Raw genomic sequence first — 23,639 nt, 5'->3', positions numbered from 1 at the left:
TGCATTGGGCCTCTTACAGTCCTCCCCCACTGCCCCCCACTTGCCCAGAGAGACCGAGGCTCACATGGTACCCGCATTCCTCAGGCAGGGATGGAGCCTCAACATTTAGCACCTGAATCAACTTCTTGGGCTGCTGTGGGAGGGCCAGGCTAGGTGGTGGTGGGGATGGGGGATTCGGGCAGAATATTCTCTTGCTTTAAACTACAATCCAGATTCCTCACCATGTCCCTACGTGGCTGGGCCCCTGTTTACCCTCTGACCTTATTCCTCCTGCTCCCCCAGGGCGCCCAGCACCCCTCACGTGAAGACAGCCCTTACAGCATCCGTGCTGTGACGGCTACTCGAGCTGCTGCAACTAACCAAACTCCCAGATTTCTGGGGCTTAGCCCAGTAGTTGATTTCTGGCTCACATTAAGAGTCCAATGCAAGTTCTTCTGGTCTGTGTGGTGATTCAGGGACCCAGGAGCCTTCCGTGTGGCTCTGCCCTCTGCAAGGGTGTTGCTCCTCTGCGCTCAGCTGGCAGGTGGGGGCAGCTGTGTGGAGGACCACAGGGGGGTTTTCTGGCTCAGACGTGGGGGGGGGGTGTACATCACTCTGTTCACCAGAACCTAGTCACAGGCCACACCTAACTGCAGGGGAGGCTGGGGAAGACTCTGGTTGTACACCCGGGATGAAGTGGAAACGTGTTTGGTGAACAGCCAGCCCATTCCTTCCAAAGCCAGGCCTGAGGGATGAGCCGCAGAACTAGTGCCCCTGCTCTGCAGGTGCAGAAACAGGACTCAGAGTAGCTGTCTGCCTTGCCCAAGGTCACACAGTGGGCCTGTGCCTCCTGGGCTGGAGGCAGCCCGGCCACCCCACCCTGAGCATCCCGCACTGGCCTGGCCCTCCCCTAGGGCTCGTACCAATCTCTGCCCCGTGTCAAAGTCACCAGGGGCCCAGCCCTTCCTTGTTCAGGGGTGAGCTGCTGGAGGGCGAAGCCAAGTCTACCTCGGGACATGGCATGGAGCCTGGTAGGGGCACAGCACAGAGGACAGAGCAGGGAGGGGACTGCTACAACCTCCGAGGGGCTGAGAGAAGGCAAGCGAGAGGACAGCAAGGGTGAGTGGGTGAATGTGAGGGGAGTGCGTCCTGGTGAACAGGTGAACTTGCCCCACAGGGCCAGGGATGCCCACAGAACTCTCCTGGTGATATCTGCCTCCCTTGTGGTGTCCCCTGCGGGCAGCATGCGGTCCCAATTCCTTACAGCACCCTGCTTCTGCCCTCATGATGGGCCCCTTCCCACCCAGCCGCCTACCGTGCTCCAGCCTCAGGCTGCTCCTGCCTGGGCAGGGTCTTCTGCAGCCTCCAGGGGCACGCTTACCCTCCCCCATCCTGCTCTGCATCGGTGCGTCCAGTCCCGTCGGTGGCTCCTTGGAGTCGGCCTTGCTATTGGGCTTGGTCACTGGGAGGCACCAAGGTCTCATTCCTTTGGCTATATCCCCTGTAGGTGGCTTGGACTGGGCCCTCCAGCAAAGGCCATCACTGCTCTCAAGAAAGCTGACTCTAGATTCCAGCGTCGCTCCCTCCCCTCTTCCCTCCAGGGTGGTGACAGTTTTCCTGCTCTGGCCCGGGGTTACTGCTCTCTTCCTGGCACTCCTGTCACCATAACTCTCCTGTAAAGAATCCCTCCGTGCATTGTGCCTGCCTCCGGCTGGGATGCCGACCACCCTCGCAGGGCCTCCGTACTTGCTGTTCCTGCTGCCTGGTGTGCTCTTCCTTCAGGTATTTACATGGGCAACTACTTTTCAGCTTTAAGGTCTCAGTCTGACTGATGTTCCTCCCAGACAGGGGCCACCTTTAGCCAAAGGAATTTCACCCTGTAGGTCTCAACCCCATTTCCCTAGATTATTATCTTCATTGTACTCTCGGGAGTGGGAGCTCATGGGAGCAGAGGCTTTATCTGTCCTGTCCACTTCTGTGTCCCATGAGCCCAGGACAGGGCCTAGTAAGTAGGCACTTACTATAAATGTGTATTGAATTTGTAAATGAAATGGACTTAATGTACAAACCAGTGAGTAGCATAAATGAATGAATGCATGGATTGGCAGGTAAATAAGCTGAATTAATTTAAAAGATGAATGAATTGGGCAAATGTATAATCAGTGAGTGAATGAACGCAAGAATGAGTGAACGGGCTTGTTTGGAGGTTCACGGGGGAACCTAGTTATTTCTGTCCTCTTGGCAAAACAGTGGCTCTGAGAAGCCAGGAGGTGAGGTGGGTCCTTGGTGTGCTTATGTCTGCATGTGTCGGGGGGAGCAGAGCTGGAACAGCTACTCCTGGAGATCTGTGGCCGGGGTTGGGGGCAGCACGATGACAGGTCCACCCTCCTGATGGACGTCAGCAGGGAGTGTGCTGCCTCTGATTTTGGACCCTTGCTCCCCTGCCTCAAAGGGGCTCCTTTCCCCACTAGCCTCTTTTCTACTGAAGTTCTCCTGGGAAGGGCACATGGATCAGCCATTTACTCCTGTATGCAGATTCGCAAGAGCTGCCCATGCAGCCAAGAAATAGTGACCGAGCAGCTTCTCTGGGTGAGACTTTGTGCCCAGCGAGCCAGACCCAGTCCCCACATCCGAGGGTGGTGATCCTGTGAGGGCTGTGGATAAAGCCACGATTATGATGTCAGGCGGCCAGGGCTACGTCAGGGTCTACCTGAGGGCTGTGTTGGCTCAGCAGAGGTGCCCAGCACCAGCGTCTGGCGCCTGGCTCTTTCCTTGCCCTTCTTGGCAGGCAAAGTCTCTTCTCATCCCTGAGTCCTGCAGTCCCCACCGGGGTGGAGCTGTTTCCCCTTGCGCAGCAGGGAGCCATACCAGAGAGGTGAGTGACTTGCCTGTGGTCACACACACAAGCAGTGGCTGCCTGTCTCCTTTCCAGTGTCCAAGTTCAACCATCATCCTCCCCCGCGCCTGACAGAAGGCTGGGTGCTCCGTGAGAGGCGAGGTCACCGTGGGGAACTGAGCACGGCTGCTCTGATGGCGCTGTCTGCGCGCGTGAGTGCGCATGCGCACACCTGCCGGGCGCCGTCCCTAGAGGAACGGCCGCACCCTTCTGCTATGGGTCGCGTTGTGTCTTCCCAAAATATGTATGTTGACGTCCTAACTTCCAGACCCTGAGAATGTGACCTTATTTAGAGATAGGGTCTTTACAGAAGTAATAAAGGTAAAATGAGGTCATGAGGGTGGGCTCTAATGCAATATGACTGGTGTCCTTACACAAAGGGGACATTTGGACACAGATGTACACCTAGGGAGAATGCCATGTGAAGACGGAGGCAGAGATTGAGGTGATGCCTCTACAAGCCAAGGGACCCAAAGACTGCCAGCAAAGCTTCCGAAGCCAGGGGAGTGGGCGGGACAGATTCTCCCAGCCCTGGGAAGGAACCAGTCCTGCCCATAGACTTGATTTTGGACGTCTAGTCTCCAGAACTGTGAGATAATGTTTCTGTTTTTTAAGCCACCAGTTTGTAATACTTGTTAAGACAGCCCTAGCAAATGAATAAACTCACTCTGGGCTTCAGGCTTCTAGAGCCTTAGAGGAGATGGCCTGCCATGTGGAGGTCTTGGAGAGGCAGCACAGTGTGGTGGAGAGAGAGAGGCTTGGGGCTGGGGACAGCACTGGCACTCCAGTCCTAGATTTGCCGCTGACTTGCTGGGCTGGTCTTCCTGTCTGTGAACTGAAGGGGCAGGACTCCAAGATTTCTGGAATCCTTCCTAGCCCCGACTTTCCCTCCTTGAGGAGCTGTGAAGAGGAGGCCAGGGAGGTCAAGTGGCCCAAGCTAGGTTACCCAGCAGGTTAACAGGGAGTGGTCCTGGGAGCTCAGCCGCTTGCCAATTGCAGTTTGGCTGCTCCTGTGCCCTGGTGCCTCCCAGCACGGCCCATAGCGAGCCTCACTTCCCCTCTGATCCTCTGCTCTCAGCCCTGGGTGGCCTTGGTGCGTATGGATATGATGAGAGCCCTGGCTGTCTGGAAAGGTGACTTCCTGCAGGAGGGCATGTGAGGAGGGCCCTGCTGGTATCCTGGGAGTTCTGGCTCTGCCTCCCCAGGGTGCCTGGATGGAGGGCAGAGGCCTGCAGGGCCTGTGGCCCTTGGACCCCCTGTGCAGTGGCACAATGTGTCTTTGTCTGGCCAGGGCTTCTGGGGACCATGGAGGCTGATCACATATCGCCCCTCCCCCAGTATTTTCTTGGGTCCCTGGTGGGAGTTGATGCCCTGGCTGTCTTGCTGACTTCCCTTCCTGCCTAGAGTCAGCTCAGGGACTCAAGCCGCTCAACTCCAAGTGAACAGCAGCATCTTAAAACCAGCAATTTGCACTGCCTTTCAGGGTCTAGAAAACTATCCAAGGCAGGTCTATAGTGAGGTGCCGCAGGGCTCTGCCCTCAGTCAGGATGCTTGACTACTCCCAGCTGTCAATTTCATGGAGCTGGTTAGCAGAACCAGGACTTACAAAGGTTCAGTGTTTGCAAACATGAGTTTGAAAAGTGATGGCCAGAGTATAGGGTGGTGAGGCCTGTTTTACAGTTTTGTACAAAAAAAATACGGAGGTCATAGTGGTACCCAAGCTCAGAAACTCAGTGCCAGAGTAAGGAAGCACAATTGAGGCTGCATTAATGGTTGTATGCAAAGAAGTAACGAGTCTGAGGTAGCAAGCCTGTCTCTGACTCATGTGACTATCTATTTACCCAGAATTCTGTCTGTAAGCCTCCAGTAACCAGGATTTCTCTCCTGCTTCAAGTGGCTCTGTCAGAAGGCTCTTCCATGTATTCTACTTCTTTGTAATTTTATTCAAAAATATTTTTCAAGTACCTGCTGGCTGCCATACTGTTCTTATCTCTATTCTCTGACATTGTTTAAGCTTATTTGCTTACCTGTCCTCAGAAAATCTGTGATTTCCAGGCAGTGATCCCATCTTTCATGCCTTCTCTTCTCTAGGGAGGACAGCCCTTCCTCCTTCATCAGTTTTTCCCAGGGCATGGCTTGGAGAACCTTTACTTCTTGGTTGTGACCCACTTTATTATTCACCCATTAACCCTTACCTTGAGCTCCATCTGGAGCCTGCTGAGACCATCACCTCCCTTGCTCTGACGTTGCTACTTCTATTGATGCAGATAGAGGTGGGAGGCCCAGGTCTTGTGCACCTCTAAGTCTCTGAGACCTGCGCTTGTAACCTTGGATGTTTCTGCAGCAATGGCTCTTTTGTCCTCACCTGAAGGGACTTGCATTAAGTCACATGGATTCGAGAGCTGTGCTACTGTTTCAGCCCCATCCTGGCTACGGCCTTTCCTCTCCCCTCCTCCAGAACTGACCCTTCCCCTTGGCTCCCTGATCAGGGCTTTCCCATTTCAACCTGTCTACACTGAAAAAAGTTAATAACTTGGAGTGCCCTAAAGCCCTGTTTGGAAAGTCCCTTTCTCTCTCTGGGACATAGTTTGCCCACATGTAAAATGAAGGGGTGAGTCGAGCTCCCCTCTAGAGCCCCCTCCAGCCATGATATCTGGTGTGCTGAGTGCATAATGTGGGCATTTCTGCTTCCATGGCCCACCAGCAGGACCAAGATGGCGCCACTCACATCATACACCACAGTGTAGGCGGTCCTGACTCTGAAGTCTCCGCCAGGAAGATAATGGGGAGAAAAGTCCTCCCCTCACCACCCATGGATTTCAGGGAGAGGCACCCACCCACTGGGAGAACAAACATTAGCATCCGTGTGGTCACCACTTGGAGGTGCACAGATTAGGGCTAATCAAAGGCAGGGAGAGATGTGTTTTTGTCGGTGAATCCCCTTGGCTGGGAGCAAACCTCCATCTTGGCAGGAGGGACTCTTACTTGATCAGGGCTGAGTTCTACGAGCGACTGTAAATTCTCAGTAAAACAGCCCCTTTGGGCCTAATTTCAACCACTTAACCCAGAGGTTGCATTCTTGAAGTGTTCTGCCAAACGCATTCGTCTCTGGCTCACAGCTCCTGAGCTCTTGCACGCAGCAGCTGCGTTGCCGCCAGCCTTTCTGTTCTCACCTGCCTGAACACGAGCTTGAGACCCCTTTCCTTCCCACTCCCACGTGAGGGAGTCCCCCAGTGTGGCTTCTTGGCAAGCACTGGCCACCCCTGCTCCTGTCCATTTGAGACCAAACAGCTGGGCAACTCGGTCAAAACCTGGTCAGCTTTGGAAACCCCATCTACGTGCCTGACTAATGCAGGCAGACACTAAGTAAAGTTGGCCAAACAACAGCTGAAATGGGCAAGCAGAGCCCAAAGTACTGGTCAGCTTGGTTAAATGTCAGTCAGCTGGTCGAAACAGTTCCAAAACAACCCATCAGCCTGGCCCAAGAAATGGGTACCTTCGAACATCAGCTCCGTTTGAATAACAAATCAACTCGGTCAAATAATACTGAAACAATCATTCAACTTAGTCAAACAACCAATCAGCTTGATCAAACAACCCTCAAACAACCTGTCTTTAGAGTTAAACAAAGCCAAAACACCAAACCAACTCAACAGCTAGCCATTAGGTCAAACAATGCCAGAACAATGGGTCAGCTGGGTCGAATAATAGCAACACACCCCAGCTGTTGTAAACAGCCAATCGACAGTCTCAAACAATGTCAAAATATTTGGGTTACTTCACTCAAACATCCAGTGAGTTCAATCAACCCCAGTCAACTCGGTTAATGAATGCCAAAACACCCACCCAACTTAAACAGCCAGTCAAATGGGTCTAACTGTGACAAAACAACTGGTCAGCTTGGTGAAACCACCAATCACCACAGCTAAACAAGCAGTCAGCCGCATCAAACTATGCAAAAGCAACAGGTCAAACTGGTCACCAGGCAGTAACAAAACACCCACTCTGTTCTGTCAAACAACCACTCAAGCAGGAGAGTCTGTGTCTAAACATTCAGTCAGTTCCATAAAGAGCCAGTTGCCTCCATACCATGAAACCAAAACAACCACTTAACTTGGTTAAATTAACGACGAGGCTAAGTACTCAGAGACGCGCCCTCTACTCTGTCCAGCACTCTCAGCAAGCATCGCCAAAGGAGGTGGTCGACACAGCCAAGTGACTGGTTAACTTCTTTGTCTTTCACCAAAATGTCCATCAGTTTAGCAACATCAAGGAAGAAATCAGAACTGTCACTCATCTGCATAAATAAATTCTCTAACCTGGAGATTGAGTTTCTCGGGTCATGGGCAGAGGGGGAGCAGATTTGAGAAAGCTGTTTCTGTCCCTCCTCCTCAGACTGCAGTGGGAGGGAACAAGCCCCCTTCAGTGTCCCTTGTGGATAGTATTTGTCATACTGTTTGCCAGTGACCAGGCCTTCGTGGTGTGAGCTGCTCAGCACCTGCAGTGACTTGACCCAATGAGACATGACCCAGTGTGTTGGGTTGGTTAATTCTCGGAGTAAGGTACTAGCCCCCACAGTAAGAGCCTGGCTTCCAAGTTCCAAGTCTCTCCGTGGGACCAGAACTCCTCTCATCAAGTCCAGGAGCTCTGGTCACTGCTGGAGCACAATTGTTCAGAGCTTAATAATGACAGTAACCCACTGAGCTCTTACCTTGTGCTAGGCACTGGGCTAAGAAGCCCTTTACATACTTTATCAGGTCGTACCTTTACAAAACCCTATGAAGTCAGCACTGTTTTTAACCTCTGTTTTACAGATGAGGTTCATGGAGGCTCACAGAGGTGAAGAAAGTCTTCTAAGGTCACAGACCTATCAAGTGGCAGATGCAGGATTTGAAACCCACTCTACCTTAGGAGTCAGCTATGCCTTTGAAATACTGAAAGAAAGGATGAAGGAGTGAGCTGGTCTGAATGGTATTGCACCAAAGTGTAGGTGAGCTGGCACATTAGGAGCCTGTGTGTGTGTCTGCGTGTGTGGTGGCTGCAAAAGAAGGGATACTTCGTTCCAGTGGAGACTCAGGTGTAGACAGGTTGGAAGCCTGAATTGCAGTAAAGCACACTCTCAGCTTACAGTCCACCCTGGTGCTAAACCCTCTTGTCCAGGAATGCCAAACGGGCATTACTCATTCCCCAAGAGGCCAGTGGGTCCTGGGGTACCCCGGACCTTCAGGCAGCCTTCTGGGCTGGCTTACAGGGGAGGGGGCCTGACATCTGCCCAATCCTCACCACTAAAAAAAATAGCCCCCTTGGCACCTGCCTCCCATACCTGGCCAGCAGGCTTGACCACAATGACACTCTCCTTTCATTCAAGGAAAGTCGCGTTGACTCACCTCCCTACATGAGGCACAGACCATTTTATTGAACGCTAACACAAATCACACGGGCAGGAAATGTCGTAAAGAGAAAAGTAATCTTCTGACGGAAAAATAAATTATCAGCCGTGTTCCGAAGGAAGAGAAACATTCTTAAATAATTTCTCTTGCTGTTGGTATTGGCTGGCAGTGTGGGCCAGCCAAGCAAATGGTAATTTCTAAATTAGATTATACATTATGTCATATTAGTTTTATATTAGAAAAACAAACGGGATCAGAGGAGAAGTGCCAAGGCTGGCGGACCGTGCTCGCCACGTGACTGGCTGTGTTTCCACTGCAGAATGTTTAATGATTCCGGGAGAGGTGGAAGAGCAAACATTCAGACGGACGTGGGGGCGCGTACAGGTTGGGTGTGCGGAGGTGGGCTCTCCCAGGGGGGAAAGGACAGCTCCCGGGTCAGGCCTCTCAGAGTGTGGGCATGCAGCCCTGGCAGGGAGGCAGGGGGCACCCCCAGAACACGGTCTCACCTTTCCTTCTCTGGGGACCTGGATCTTCCTTTGGAGGGGCTGGCCCAGGGCACTGGCTTCAGGTCAGAGCACTGTGGCCAGTAAATGTTCATGGGAGCAGCAAGTGGAGGTGCTACATGTCAGTTCCAAGGAGGGAAGACCTGGTGGGGACTGCCTGTGGCCCAATTCTGTATAGATCTGTCCTTTGGCAGCAGGAGCAGAGGTCTGTGTCTCCCCAGCATGCAAAGCCAGGGCATGAGAAGGAGGAAGACTTTAAGTCAGAGTCATATTGCCAGCTCACCTTTGGTGAGGGCTGCTCCACACGATTTACCTGTATACTCAACAATCCCACCAGGCCATGTTAGAGGTAAGGAAATGGAGAGACAGAGAGATTAAATAACTTGAGATCACATTACTGGGAAGTGGCAGACCCTGCATGTGAACCGAGGTTCCAGGACCTGAAATCTTAACCACCGCACCACTGTGTGATGCAGTGTCTTGATGAGACCGCCCGTGAGGGCTGGGGGTGGGGGAGGATTGCTGATCAGAGTGTTCCCGCCCCTGAGGTGTCAGGTGCCTGACCTTCAAAGCCCCTGTCTCCCCAAGTCTGCTGCTCAGACAGCGGCCACCTGCACTTGTTTGCATGTGAATTTGGGCAAGTGTCCTTTACCAAACTCTGAGCTCCTTGAGGACAGAGACATTGTGTGATTATCTCTGAAAACTTTGTATCCAGCACAGAGGTTGATACTGCTTTTGGTGGTTGCAGTAGAGACAGGAGAAACAAAAAATGTGGACAGTGAGAGCTGGAAAGGTCTCAGGGGCCTTAGGAGCCTGGTCAGCACGCATAGACCCAGGGGCTGTAAGTCTGCAAAACTGCCTCCTGGCCCCACGACAGCCCCGCTGATCAGTCAGGCGCCTCTGCCCTTACACATCTGCTCAAGCAGCCACTACAATCAGTCAAAGTTGGCACTGAAAGGAAACCTATTTGCCTCTCTTGGTGTAGTCCCACACTCTAGTTGTGAGACGACTAATAGCAGGGAGAGGGAGGCAGCTTGTCTGAAATCGCACAACCAGTGTGGACAGAGTCAGAACCCACACCCACCTTCCAGAGTGCACAGTGCGGTTAAAAAAGAAGACTTAGAACAAATTAATTAGCAAGTATCTGACAGTAGTAGGGCGTGCCCAGCTCTGGAGTCTGGACGAAGAGATGAAACAGAACCTAGGGACCAATCGGGCAGTCATACAGGCTGGAAGTCCCATCACTGTGGACATTCCTGTCCTCAAAATCTTTTCCATAGTCTTCAGGAGGTCTGGGTTCAGTTCCAGCTGGATTTTCCTTTGGCTGTCTAAGTCCTCTGCCTGGACTTCAGTTTTTCCATCTGTTAAATGGGGGCAGTCGTGATGTCAAGCTCTCGGATGTAAAATCCCTCTGGCTCCAATACTGCAGGTTTCTGTGGTCTCGGAATTCACGCAGATTCTCCCAAGACTCGGGTGCTCCTGGGGGCGAGTCAGGCCGTGGGAAGCTGCAGTAATTCCCGTGGGCCAGCAGGGGGAGAGGGCGGCATTCAGCACGGTTCCGGCTTGACTCCTGTCTGACCCCCCTGGTGGCCTGGAGGGGTACTGCTGTTTCCCATGGCTTCCTGCTTCCTCCTGGAGTAGCCTTGGCCTGGGGATTATCTGACCTGAAAACACGTGTACTCACTCACCAGATACCCGCTGAGCCCTTCCCCGGGGCCGGACCCCTTACTGAGTGCTCGGGGCCCCATCTCTGCCTTTGGAGGAGCCCAGAGTCTAGTGAGGGGGTCAGAAATGCATGGAGGTCCCCAAATGCAGCCAGCACGGTAGGTGAGACCTGCGACTGGGGCAGCGGGAGGCTGTGGGAATGCAGAGGAGTCTTCCAGGGAAGAGGAGGAGGCAGAGTTCAGCAAAGACGAGCAGGGGTGGGGGTGCGTGCTTCCTGCAGAGGCAACAGCACAAGCAAAGGCCCGGTTGTCAGAGGCAGAGTGGGTCTCAGGTAGCTCTGTGGACTGGAGGGCAGGACTCTGTGTGAGCAACAGGGAAGGTGAGCAGGGACAGGCATGCATTTGCCCTAAAATACTCATTGAGTGTGTACTAAGTTGGGAAAGGCCTTGAATGATGTTCCCGGATCCTGAATCACTTCCCTTCCTGGGCTCTGGCCTGAGTGTCCATAACATTCATCATGTGGCTTTGTTTCCAAATTTAGTTAATTACTGTTTGGCTTCTCCCATCTCCCCATGGGGATAGCTGCACTAGTGGGAGTTGGGATAGGAAACTGGGCTCAGGACTGGGAATAACATCAGGGACATTGAAGCCCAGGAGAGGTGAGATTACAAGGGTGGGAGCCAAGGGCATGGCCCGGGACTGCCTGGCCTCTCCACCTGGCTTTTGTGTGTGTCTCCCTCGGGGCATGAGATCTGCATCCTGGGGAACCTCCTGGGCTGGCCGGTGCAGGCAGGACAGCTAAGTGCAGAGGCTGCGGTGGAGTGGTTGAAGGGGCAAGGAGGGCAGAGAGGCCCTTGGGATAAGAGCTTTGTGATAAGTCCCAGAACAGGGAGAAAGTGGTGGTCTCAGCTAGGAGGAAGAGCCCCACCACTGCAGGGTCCAAACCCTGGGAGAACTGAGCCTGGGGGAAGCCAGAGGAGCCATCATTAATTGTACAATCACAGTGTCCAGAGCTTTGCTTATGTTATCTCACCAACATGCCTCAATAACCTTGTGAGAGAGGGTTATTACCCCCACATTGCAGATGGGTTTGATACCACAAACGCAGAGAGGTTAAGTAACTTGCCCAAGGTAACCCAGCCAGGAAGTGGTGATGCTGGGATAAGATTGCAGTCTATCTGACTCCACAATCCCCTCCCTTTCCAGTGTGCCACTGTGGCTCTTCGCATTTCATGCTTCCCTGCTTTCCTAGACCAGTGAGCCTTCCTTCCTGCCTCCATACAGGCTATTCTCTCTATCTGGAGCATCATCTTTCCTTTCCTGTCCATGTTCTTTATCGGGTGATGTTCTTATTTTTCAGGTCTGGTTCAAATATTCTTTGTGAAAGGTCCTTTGACCCTTCCAGGTAGATTTCATTTTATTGTCTCCCTCTCCCCTCCCTCCCTCATCCATCCACCATCATCCATCATCCATCTCTTCGTCCCTTAACCAGAAGGATTTCTGGCTGTCTAGGTAGAGTTCATTGCTGCCTCCCTTGTGATCCCACGGCACTTTGTAAAAAGGTGAGCACCACACTCACTTGCACGTATTTATCTGTTCTTGTGTCTGTCGGTTCCACTAGCCTGGGAGCTCCCTGAGGGCAGCATGGCCTGGCGCAGAGTTCACTTCCTGTTGACCTCAGCCTGACTCCTCTCTTGCACAGAAGGTTTATTGCATTTGGCCTGTTTCTCAAAGAAGAGAGCGTTTTCAATGTCTGCAGTGATTTGGGGCTGAGATTGATAGCATTTTTTTGGTGCCAAGAGAGGCATTTACTAATAGCTTCTGTCAGCTGGGAGAATTGAACTGGAGAGCCACTAACAAGTGGCTCCATTTGCTTTCCCCAGGACCAAGGGGTGATCCTAGAACTTTAGGGAATTTTGGCCATTTCTGGGACCCCGGGCTTGCCTCATCAGCCTGGGTTGCGTAAACCGTTGCTCAAGACTTGGGGAGACAGGGAGACTCAGTGTGTCTCTGGGAGCTCACCAAGGGGATGTCGGGCGTGTGCCAGTTCTGGATGGGGATGGGCTGAGTATTAGTCAGTTTTTTTCTAGGTTATGCTGTGGTAATAGGCATGCCATGGCATGCCCCAAATAGGGGCTTTACAATAACAAAATTTACTTCTCGCCCACATGACATTCTGTCTGCGGTGGCTGTGGGCTGACTGTGGTTTATTCCAGGATCCTTGTGAAGCAGCCATCCCTATTTGGGACATGACATACTCAGGGCAGAGAGCAAAGGAGAAATGGCCAAATCACACAACAGCTCTTACTATCCCTTTCACTCACCTTCCATCGGCCAAAGCAAGAGACATGGCCGAGTCGACGTCAGCTCCACCCACAGGAGGCACTGCAAGCTCCCTGGCCATGGGTGGGGATGTAGCATCCTCCCGGGTGAATAACCGGGAGCAATAGCACAGCCCCGCACAGGCTGTCACCGTCATGCACACTCGAGCTGGCTCCCTCCGCAACCTTGTGTGGCCCACGCATTTGCTTTCTAACTTTAAGAATCTGTGGAGCTTCTGGAGAAAAGAGATGCCCAACTGGACATAAAAGTGTGGCTCAGGCCGTGGGGGTTACACAGGAGTGCAGAGAAAGGAGGGACAGGTGCAGTGAGCTGGTCAGGAGGACCTTCCCTTCCATCCTTGCCCAGCAAACCCCTACTCTTCCTCCAATTCTAATGCTGCCTCCTCTAGGAAGCCCTCCAGGATGGACCTTTCAAGCCAGGTTTGGTGCTCGTCCTTTGTGCTCCCACTGCCGCTGTGCTTTTCTCATTTCACACCTACTAAACTGTGCGCAATGTCGGCTACGTGTCTGAACCCCCAGGAGCAACGGTGTGCTGGAGTTGGCGCCTGCCTTCTGCGAGAGCTGATGGCGCACGTCTCTTCCCAACTCTACGTTCAGTGGTATCATGTGCACAGCTTGAAATTGGCCACAGTGGGGGTTTTTACATCACAGAAATCGGCAAAGGCTACAAATAAGGATCGTTTTCCTCCTGGAGAGCCAGTTGTTAAACATTTACTGGCGGCCATTGCCCTGGACTGTGCACAACGTGAGGGCCGGGCTGTGCCTTGTGCACCGTCTTCCTCCGGTGTCTGGTGGGGCCCTGGGTGTTCCACAGGAACGAGTGGGGAACAACTGAATGAACTCTCGGATGTAGCGGAGTGGAGAGTGAATGAATGGGCATCTGGCTGGATCTTGGTCCCTGCCTGGTCTAGTTGTCCTTCCTCCCAGGCCCTCCTCCTTCCCTCAGGTCCCTGGGTCTGTGCTCACTGCTCTGGGGGAGGTAGGTGACAGGGCAGAACACAGAAGGCCTGCAAGCCTTTCTGGCCTTTGTTCTCCAAGTCTCTGAACTCTTAGAATGGAGAGTGTTTAGGGAGTAAGTAAAGGAGAGAAGAAAGATAAACCAAGTGTCTCGAGGAACCTAAAGGGGAGGAGAAGAGAGGCTTTGCTGGGGATGTGACAAGAGCCCAGTGAGGAAGGGCTGGGGTGCACCCAGGAGATGCTGCCATATTGGTGGCAGAGGCGGCCAGGTGTGCAGGGTCAAGTGGGAGGTCTCAGGTATAATCAGTGTGGGCCGATGCTCAGGGACTAGGTGTCCTGCCCTGCCTGTGCCCCACATCTGACATCACGTAGGATTCCAGAAATGTGGAATGACTCCAGAAACTTGGGTTAAGAAATTAAGTTATAGGAAGCAAAGAAAGTGACATTTCTTGCATCCCCTTGCTCCTATGTGGGTTCCCATGATTGAGACCTGGGATTTATACTGCCACTCATGAGGGATTTAGATCACAGGTTGGCAAACATTTTCTGTAAAGGGCCATATAGTAAATATTCTCAGCTCTGCAGGCCATGTGGTCTCTGTCACAATTATTTAACTCTGCCATTGTAGCACAAAAGCAGCCACAGACAATACATAAATATAAGTGAGTATGACTGGGTTCCAATAAAACTTTATTTATGGGCACTGAAATTTAAATTTCATATAATTTTCATGTGTCTCAAAATATTCTTCTTCTTTTGATTTCCCCCCAAACATTTAAATACATAAAAAGCAATCTCAGTTCCTAGGCGGTGAGGCGTACAGTTTGCTGACCCCTGAGTTGACGGAGCAAGTGCGTGAACTGGCCAGTCAGTGCCTGGACGGCGCGGGCAGGAGAGCGGCCTCAGTGGGGGGAACGGCGAGAGGGAGCTCCTCTCTCCCTCTGCACCCCACCCAACCCTGCTGCTGGCTCGCTGGGCCCTGGCGCCATCTGCAGCCATCCAAGGTGCCTGCCTGCAAGAGCTGGGCCCTCCGTGGGAGGGTGGCCAGGCAGCTGGACTCAGCGAGGTGGGCGGGCTGGCCGTGTTCAGTCTCCGGGAAATGAATGTGGACACGGCGTGGGCCCAGTGGGGCTGCCCACCCTGGTCTGCCTGGATCAGGTTCCCGGCGGCGTCTGAGCACTGTAAACACAGCGGCTGGACAGGCCACCACTCTGAGGTCCGTTGAAAGCAGCCTTGCCCAGGAGGAAAGCAGGATTGGGGCTGACAATTTGACATAAACCACGGGGCAGTGTCCGGCGGCTGGGAAGCGCAGCGACCCTCCTCCCCAGTGCCCTCATGCTCACTCAAGTGGCAGCTGCTCCCAGTTACCTGCCTTTGTGGAGCCAGGGGTCTTTGGAGGGGGAAACCCCTTGGAGATCCCCTAGACTACCCCTTATGACAAGGGTGGAGAAACTGAGGCCCAGAGAGGAACAGACAGCCACTTAATTGTTGCAAGACCAGGGCTACAGGCTTGGTCTCAGGCCTCCCAAGACAGGTTCTGGACCCCTTCCAGGATGATCTGGAGAAGAAGGATCCTGTTGGCAGCTGGGACCTTGACCTCCAGCCTTCAGCTACCCTTGGGAGGGCATTCTTTGGACCATCAAGGAGCAGTGGTGTGGCAGTCACACACAGCCAAACCATACACGTGGGCAGGTGTGGTTAGTGCATTTACACACTTAGGTGAATGGATATAGGAATCACAGTAGATGAGCACCTACTGTGTGCCAGGCTGCTAAATGCATACCATATGTCGCCTCTTGTGCCTCTGGAAGCCAAGCTGCTGTTCACGCGGGAACTCAGCCATGGTAGGTGCAGGCACATGTACACTGACACGTGCACACAATCACATATGTGCATTGCCATGACCACACATGTTAATCCAGCCCTTGTTGGTGTGCACATCAGCACTTGTGTCTGTCTAGGTATGCTCTTGTCAGGGACACATGCATGATCACATGTGCCCATGTATGTACACATGCACACACCCCACACACTCTCTCACACTCCCCCACTGGCAGCTCTGGTAGGCGTGCTGCCGCCCAGACTCAGGAGTGACAGTCCTCTCTGGGGTCTCTAGATATTCACCTTCTTGTTCTTGACCCATTTCAAAGTTCTACTGAAGAGTTTGAAGATGGGGGCTGGGGTATCTGGGCATGGTAAAACAGGTGATTTGGAAAATTCCTGTCATTTTTTGAGCTCTTTCCAAAGATGCCCTTTGAGGCCACACTGGGACCTGCTGATATCTAGCCTCGGGCTGGCCCACTGGCAAGGAGCAGGCCTCCTGCTTCCTCTGGCCTAGCTCAGACTGTTCACCGACACCAAGCCCACCGCCCTCTGTTGTTCCACCCTCCATCGAGGGTCTCGCTGGGCACACTCAGCCCACTCCTTCCAGACCAGGCCACCCCAGCTGCACGCAACCTGCTGTAGGTTGACAATGACAACAGCTAACACTGAGTGCTTGCTGAGCGCCAGGCACTGTTTTAAGTGTTTTACGTATATTGATTCATTGTCACAAAAACCCTATGCTTATAAACTATAGCTATGCCCATCTTACAGACAAAAAAACTGAGGCACAGAGAGGTGAAGCAACTTGCCCTAAACCACACAGCCAGGAAGTGGAAGAGCCAGGATTCACATCTCAGCAATCTGGCTCCATTGTCCCGCCTCTTGGTACACAGGGCAGGTTAACCCGGGGAGGCTGCAGGACCTGGGAACCCCAGGGGAAAAGCGGACTTCACTTTTTGCAGGCCTGCTGTGTGCCATGCCCTAGTGTGTTCCAGCCCTGTGCTGGGAGGGCCCACTGGCCTTGCCGCCGTCACATTCCACATCTCAGGCTCTCTACACTGCAGCTAGCAGGTCGCTGCTCTAACTCAGGTGTGGTCCTGCTGACTCAGCACCTCCGGACCGTTGTAGTCTCCTTCGGAGTCCTGGGGTCCACATTGTGAGAGTCCCACTGGGTACAGCCAGGGCTGCATGTGACAATGCTGCACCGACAGGGCTGGGGTGTGCAGTCATCTGAGGTTGAATGTGCAGACAGGGACACAGTCCCCAAACCCATTCTTCCCTGCTTGGTATTCCCCTCTCCCCCTTGCATGTCCCATGCATGGTTTAAACTTCCCTGCCTCCTGTACTCATACTCATACTCATAATAATTATATTGTACACTCTCCATCACTTCTTCCCAGCCTTCAAAGCCCACAATTGCCACCTCTTCTGGAAAGCCTTCCTAGATCACACAGCTGGTATTGGCATTCAGGTCCCTACTGCTCTGTGCTTGCCTCTTCATACAACCCTTCAGCTTGCCTTGGGTATGATGGTTGCCACTGATTCCACAGGTACTTCTGAGTGCTGCCTGTGTGCCAGGCACTGGGAATACAGCCGTGAGTACATGCACTTTCATGGAACTCCCGATCCTTCTTTCCTACTGGAATTAGAGACTCTTCCACCAACTGGAACTCATTAAGTTTATTCATTTTGTTTGCGGAGCCTGACACAGATGTAGCACATAGTAGGTGCTTCATGCATGTTAGAAGGATGGAATTTGTAATCTTGGTTCTGGAATATTATCTTTATGATGCTTTAAAAAATAATTAGATTAATTAAAAGATTTAATATGACTTACCATTCTAATTCAGTTTGGTCTGGGAAGAAAGGGGCAGTGTGCAGGCCTGGGCCCAGGGATGGGCTGGCAGGATGGGCGGGTGGGGATGGCCAGCCAGCAGCGACTGTGGCAGCAGCCACAGAAGTGGACGCATCTTTGTCTCCAGACCCGGCCTGGCTGCCTGCCTGTGCTCCCGCCTGCCATCCACATGGTGGAAACACCGACGAACAAGGGCCTTCCTGTCTTCCTCTCTTTCCCCCTTTTCTAAAAATAAGCTGGAATCTTCCCCTCATCTGCCCCCAATTTTCTCCTGCTTGACCCCAACGACCTCACGCCCTCAGATGAGGCCACATGTGTGCCCACTGCTGGACAGATGGGCCGACCCCACGGTGCAGATGGTGGGAGCGCGGAGCCCGTCCTGGCCTCTGCCCCAGCCCAGCCAGACCCTCCAGCTATGCCCTTCCTGGGAACAAAGCTCTGCGCCAGCCCCTGGACTGCGGGTGGGGTGGGAGAGGACTTGTTTATAACAGGAAGCTCCACCCGGGTTTTATGAGCTGTCATGATAATAATAATCATCGCCCACATTTGTATACACTAAGCACTTTTACATCTGTTATCTCCCTTAGTCCCAGCAACAACTCCTGGAGATCGGTATTATTGTTAATGCCCAGGTTGAACAGATGAGGAAACCAGAGAGGCTCATTTACTTCCCTAAGGTTGCACAGCTAGGAAAGAGCAGAGCCAGGACTCAAATCCAGGTCTCCCAGGTTTAAAATTCTGCCCCTTACACGTTCCCTCCTGTCTGCTGACGTCTGAACCAGGCAGTGGCTTTGCGACTTTGTGTCCAAGGGTCTTCATGTTGTTCTTTTAGCTGGTATTTATTGAGGGCCTGCTTATGTGGGGGGCACTGGGCTGGGAACCCCACCCCGACCCTGGGAGGAAGGAATTATTAAACTCATTTTGAGGAGGAGGAAGCTGAGACTCAGAGATGGACTGTGATTGGCCAAGGCCATTCTGCAGTGAGATGGGGCATCAGGGTTTGGACTGAGGACTGCCCGACTCCAGAGTTGTTTTTTTTTTCTGTAAAATGGTTCACAACAGTTGGCATCACGTGCTTCATTTTTTATTAGTCAATTAATTCGACAGAACATCTTTTGAGTGTCTGCTCTGTGCCAAACATAGGGGCACAGGATGAACAAGACACACAGATCCTGCCCTGGTGGGCTTTATGCACTAGCGGAGGGAAGATGGTCTTGTAAACGGCAATTACGGGGCAGAGTGACAAACCATTATTAGCCATAATAGTAAGCTTCGCACAGTGTTTATTGCTCACTGAGGCCCTGAATGGAAATCTGACCATTTCCATGTAATGTTGAAAGGACCAGTGGCTTCCCTGTTGCTGTAGCATCACGTCTGAGCCTCCTGGCCTGGAGTGCAGGCAATGGTGACGTGGAGCCCACCTCTCCGTCCCCGCCCCCTGCCTCACTTTGTGAGTTTCGGCGCTACCCCGGAGGTGCTAGAGGTATCCCCCCAACACGGGGCAGTTTCTCACCTCTGAGGCTTTAGCCTGCTGGGGCTGTGCCAGAAATGCCCCCCTTTGCACGCTCCGCTTGCTCCTGGCTGACTCCTGCCCTGCAAACTCAGCTCGGATGCTACCACCTGCCCAGGCTGGGGGGTGGCTGGGAGGGAGGGAGTGTCCCGTCACTGGAGATGTGTGCGCCAAGGGTGGGAGATCAGGGCAGGGTGACAAGACACTTAACCTCTGTGGGCCTCAGTTTCTGCTTCTGTGAAGTGAGCTCAAGAACAGGATATAACCGTAGGAAGATAAAGGCCTCACTAGAGGGAAGCCCCACAGCTTGTGGGGTGCTACGAGGAGCGTAACCCAGCCTGTGAGGTCAGGAAAGCTTCCTGGAGGACTCAACACCACGGATGAGCCTCAGAGCATCTTATTATGAATAGCTAGCACTCATTAGGACAGTGGCGTGCTGTTCTAAGCCCTTGGTGCGTGCTAAGTTGTTTAATCTTTGCAATAGCTCTCCAAGGCAGGTGTGCCTCCTCATTATCATCACCCTCATTTTACACATTAGGAAGTTGAGGCACAGGGAGACTACAAGACCAGCTTAAGGCCACACAGCTCAGAAGGGGTGAAGCCTGGATTCCAACCCAGGCCCTTGGCTCTGGTGTCCACGCTCTAACCACCTTGCTAGTGCAAGAAGGGGCAGAGCCAGAGCCCAGCATCCCTCCCCCGGCCCTGAGCTCCCAGCCTCCAGGCTGCCGTGGGGTCCTAGTGCAGAGTCAGTGGGGTGGTTCTTCTGACTCGGCCCCTGGACTTGCTTCTGTCTCGAAGCCGGGGGCACCACTCAGGCAGTGAGGAGCCATGAAAAAAATGGTTCTCATCTCCTTCCTCCCATTTGTAGGGGCTTTTTGTGTCTTTCAAAGCAATTTTCCTGTGATCTAAGCCTATTACTACTGATGGGAAAAAAGCCAAACCAGGAAAATGACTTGCCCAAGGTCAAGTGCCTGAACCCAGGACCCTTACCACAAAGTCAGTGTGGTTTCCTCCCTCCCCTCCCTCCTCCTCTCTTTCCCTCTGTTTTTCTTCTTTCTCCCTGCCATAACTGGTTTTTTTTTCTTACTTATTTAAGACCTTTATTAACAGGTGCTTGCAATGTGTTGACTTTTTTTGAAAAAATCAAATTGTAAACTTTTATTACAAATTAAAAATGAAGTTCTTAAAAATCTCAATTTGACCAGATATGAAACAATTTAAAAACCTTTAAAGCCGTATTGAGAAAAACGAGGCTTTTTAAAAAAACGTTTGTTATTACCAAAAAAGAGGTCTTTAGGTAAAAATAATAAAAACCTCATGCTGCGTAGATAATGGAAATAGTTCTAGTTACCTGGTTAACAGCAAAAGCAAGCACTTAAGGTCTTCAGCTCCAATCTCTTGTTCATTTCTTATTGCTGGAATTTCATATTCACTTCTTCTCGTTGGATGACTAAACCTATGATGGTAGAGATGGTAAGCTGGCATTTGCTCAGCCCCGCCCTGCTCAGCCTCCGGAGCAGATGAATTCTCAGCTGGTGGATTGGTTGCTTTTGTCTCTTTGCCTCTTGTGGTTTAGGGTTTTCCGGGCGTCTGCGTCGGTAATTGAAGTTGTGGTGGTACCAGCGTTGAGGTGGCTGCTTACCCTGGGTCTCATCTCCTTGATTCTCTTTATCTTCTTCATTGCCATCCTCTCTGGACTGTCTTTGGTGAGGAGGGCCCCTGCAGAATCATGGTCCATAACCACCCGCTACATATTCTGTCTTACTGGTCTTCCTTGTGCTCCTGCACCCTGGTTGTATCAGCCTCCATCACTTCTCCCTGCACACAGGAGGGTTGGAATACTGTGGTCCACGCTCATTGGGTCTCTGCATGTAGTGAGAAGGGAACCTTCGCCTGCACTAGGGCTGGGGTTGTTGGGCCTGGCCTTCAGGAGCACTCTCTGATCCCTCGATCCCTTGTTCTTTTCCCCACTCTCACTATTCTGGTAATTGCATGGTGGACTCCTGCAACATGGCTGCCTGTTGACTGCCTTGAACTGCTTGAACCAGGGCCTGAAACATTTGCTGCTTCCACACACCCTTTTCTCCTTCAACAACATCAGACTCCACAGTCTCTCCCTCTCCTACACCGCGAAGGTACTTCCTGGGGTTATTCTTCATGGCAGTCTGGTATACAAATACTTCTTCCTTGGTGTCATTCCTGTTGATGAAACCATATCTGTTTCTTACATTAAACCATTTTACTGTTCCCAAAATCTTCATTGTGATGACCTTCTTGTCCCTGCAGGCAGGCGCTGCTGCTGCTGTGAGGCCACCGGACAGGGCCACTATTCCCTGTGCTGCTGCCCGTGGTGCCAGGCTTGGTGTCGGCAGCGCTGAGGGCGGGTGGCTGCTGGGCCTCGCTGCTCATGGTTGCGGTGACGGTGACTGGGGTGGGCTGCGGCAGCTGCCGCTCCTCCCGATGTGTGATGGTGACTGGGCCAGCGGGAGCGGTGGGGCTGCTCAGGGCTCTCTGGGGCCCCCTCTCCACTCCCACTACATGTTGAACTTGCCATAACTAGCCATATGGAAGCAGAGGGGAATAGGAGAATGGAATAGGTGGGCATTGTGGAGGGGGAAGAGTACTGGCTAGGAGTCAGGAGCCTTGAATGCTGGTCCCGGGTTTGCCATTAATCTACTACGTGACCTGAAGTCATGTTCCCTCTCTTAGCCTCAGATGTTCACATTGATAACTTAGGGAAGGGGGCTGTCACTTCTATCCTTTCACTTGTCAGAATTGTATGAATCAATTCAATGAACTATTCCTTTGTTCTTACATCTGCCATCCATCATCCACTCACCTGTTTATCTGCTCATCCTTGTACTCACCCATCCACCCACCCCTCTATCCACCCACCCGTCTATCCACCCACCCGTCTATCCACCCACCCAGCATCCATCCCCTGCCCTGTTCACTATCCCTCCTGCCCACCTACCACTTATCCACCATCCCACACAGCCCTCCCTCCCTCCCTCACTGGGTCCCTGCTCTGTGCCGTGCGCAGGGAAGGGCCACACCATGAGGCCTGGCTCACCTGGCATCTCCTCCAGGTGATTGCCTTACTTCCCTGTGGAAACCGACAGCCCATTCCCTCTTCTTCTTGGACAATGCCTGTCCCTCCAGTGTCACACCCACCAGCTGCCTTTTGTCACAAGGCAGCTGGTGAGTGTGACCAGCCGAAGGGCAAAGGGCCTGATGGGTGAGGATGAGGCGGAGTCAGCTGTGTCCCCAGCGTCGCCAGGCTGTAGCCCCACAGAAGCATCCATGAATGTTCTCCCAGTTCACAGCTGCCGAGCCCGTCCCAACCCAAATCCTAATTCACCCTCAGCTTTCCAGGATAGTTGGAATCCCAGTAAGGAGCCTGGGGTCTGAATGACAGAGAGTTGCCTCTGATGCCCTCTTCTCTTTGGCATCTTAGTCTCACTCTCTTTAGAGAGAAGCAGTCTCACCCTCCCTCCAGAGATCTAGGGAGGCTGAGTCCAGCTCAGGGTTGCACAGCAAGCCGGTGGGGAGACCTGGAACAGAAGCTCTTCTTGTACTAGCTAGCCTTCCACATGGTCTCACACATTCGCGACCTGCCCACGGAGACCTGCCACACGGGCCACCAGGACGGGGAGGCAGCTCTGAGTCCCGGGCCTCTCTCTCTATCTTTCTGTCCTGGACCTGCCCAGCCAGCCCTGCTGTACCAAGGCCCGCTGGCTGCCCTGGCAAGACATGGGAACTGGATGGGGACTGGAAGGCAGAGGGTTTATGTCCGGGCTCAGGCCCGCTCCAGAGCTGCCAGACCTCCACTGGCTGTCGGGGCTCGCCCAGTCTCTCCTGGTTCTGTCCATCGGGGTCCCCAGGGCCACTCTGAGTGACAGGGGTCAGCCTCTCCCAGTGCCTGCGATGTGTCATGGGTAGCTGTGAGCTGGCCAGGTTCCCTGCTCCCAGGGGCCGGTCCCCACCGGAGCGTGTGCTTGGTGGGCGGGCTGTAAAGGAGCTGTCTGTCAGCAGAGGTGGTCTCGCCCCTCCCTCTCTTCCTCCCTCCCTTGGAGTCTCCTAGCTCTCAGCCACATTGGAAGAATTACGGGGCCCCTGGCGGAGGGAGGTGGCGGGTTCCCATGTCGGGGACCGTGCATAAGTCCTAACACATTGGCGCTGCGTGTGTGCCGGTTGCGGGAAGCGGGCCCTGGCTGTGCAGACGGACGCTGTCCTGGGGGCTCTGTGGGCAGGGCCTGCCCGGAAAGCCGTTCTCCCCAACCGGCCTCCGGGCCTTTCTGGGCCAGGGGGAAGCCTCCCGTGTTTCCGTGTTTGCGTGTGTCCTAGATTCTTCTCACGCTGTGTGGGCAGGGCGCAGTCTGGGGCCTGCTCTCAGGTCCCACGTCAGCGGAGCTGCCCACGGCGCACGGTGACCTCTCCTGCCTGCTGTCTCCTTGTGGGGCTTCTATGGTCACTAGGAGCCATTAAGTTGATGACTTGGGACATGGATCGTCACCAGTTAAGCAGTGCCGCACGCCTGCTCTCTTTACCCTCTACAATCGTGCGGAGTTGGCATTTTTAGACCCATTTTCTACATTACAGAATCCCAGACAGGGTAAGGCACGTGCCGAGAGTCATACAGCTGAGAATGGCAGAGCTAGGATGGAAACCTGGTCTGTCATGTTACAAAGTCCATGCCTTTTCAACTTCCTGTGTCT

General features: G+C 53.0%; 1 pseudogene; it reads right to left on the bottom strand.

Moving 5' to 3' along the window:
- Positions 1 to 16,641: 16,641 nt before the first annotated feature.
- On the bottom strand, positions 16,642 to 22,857 carry LOC123634861 (annotated as a pseudogene).
- Between the last annotated feature and the right edge of the window lie 782 nt (positions 22,858 to 23,639).

Source organism: Lemur catta, chromosome 3, assembly GCF_020740605.2.
Source record: "Lemur catta isolate mLemCat1 chromosome 3, mLemCat1.pri, whole genome shotgun sequence".
Taxonomy (NCBI): domain Eukaryota; kingdom Metazoa; phylum Chordata; class Mammalia; order Primates; family Lemuridae; genus Lemur; species Lemur catta.
This window is presented reverse-complemented; position numbering and strand designations above follow the sequence as displayed.